The 559-nt window shown below is 58.0% G+C and overlaps 1 protein-coding gene across 1 annotated transcript in view; it reads right to left on the bottom strand.

Moving 5' to 3' along the window:
* The window catches only part of PTCH1 (patched 1), a 59341-nt gene that overhangs the window by 58262 nt on the left and 520 nt on the right, over positions 1–559 (bottom strand).

Genomic DNA, 559 nt, shown 5'->3' with positions numbered 1-559 from the left:
GCAGCCACATGGATCTTTCCCTCCTCTCCCTTTCCATCTGGTTAAACGTAAAAAGTAGCCAAGTGCACAGGGGAAGGGCCCAGGCCGGCGCAGGCGGGGGTCCTGGCTGGGCTGTGGCTGCTCCCGGCGGCGGCGTTTCCCCGGCGCTGGCCGCTGCCCCGGCGGGCCCCCGTCTGGGTGCTCGCCTTCCCCGGATTCCACACATTTCAGCGAGCCTCGTAAACACAATGAACCCGGCCGCTTGGCAGACCTGCACCGCGGATTTAAGGTGGCAATTTGTTTACAACTTTCCCTTTCCCCCCAGGCTCTCAGAAGAGGTGGCTCAAAAACTAAAAAGGAAGAGGGAAGATGCCCTCTTCCAAGGATAATTTTTAAGGGGGCAGAGATTTCATGCTCAACAAAAGCAAAACCGGCTGCCAAAAAAGGAAACCACCTTTATTTCGGCTCCCTCCCCCCCTTCCTCTCTCCGCCTCCCTCCACTCCGCCTCCCCCTCCAAGATGTTAAGAAATGTGGCAGCATTACAGGGGTTTAGGTTGCAAATAGGGGCAGGGGCGCGAG

The sequence above is a fragment of the Ursus maritimus genome, unplaced genomic scaffold (genome assembly GCF_017311325.1).
Source record: "Ursus maritimus isolate PB19 unplaced genomic scaffold, ASM1731132v1 scaffold_34, whole genome shotgun sequence".
In the NCBI taxonomy this organism is placed as follows: domain Eukaryota; kingdom Metazoa; phylum Chordata; class Mammalia; order Carnivora; family Ursidae; genus Ursus; species Ursus maritimus.
The sequence above is the reverse complement of the archived record's forward strand: the minus strand, read 5'-3'. Positions and strand labels throughout refer to the sequence as shown.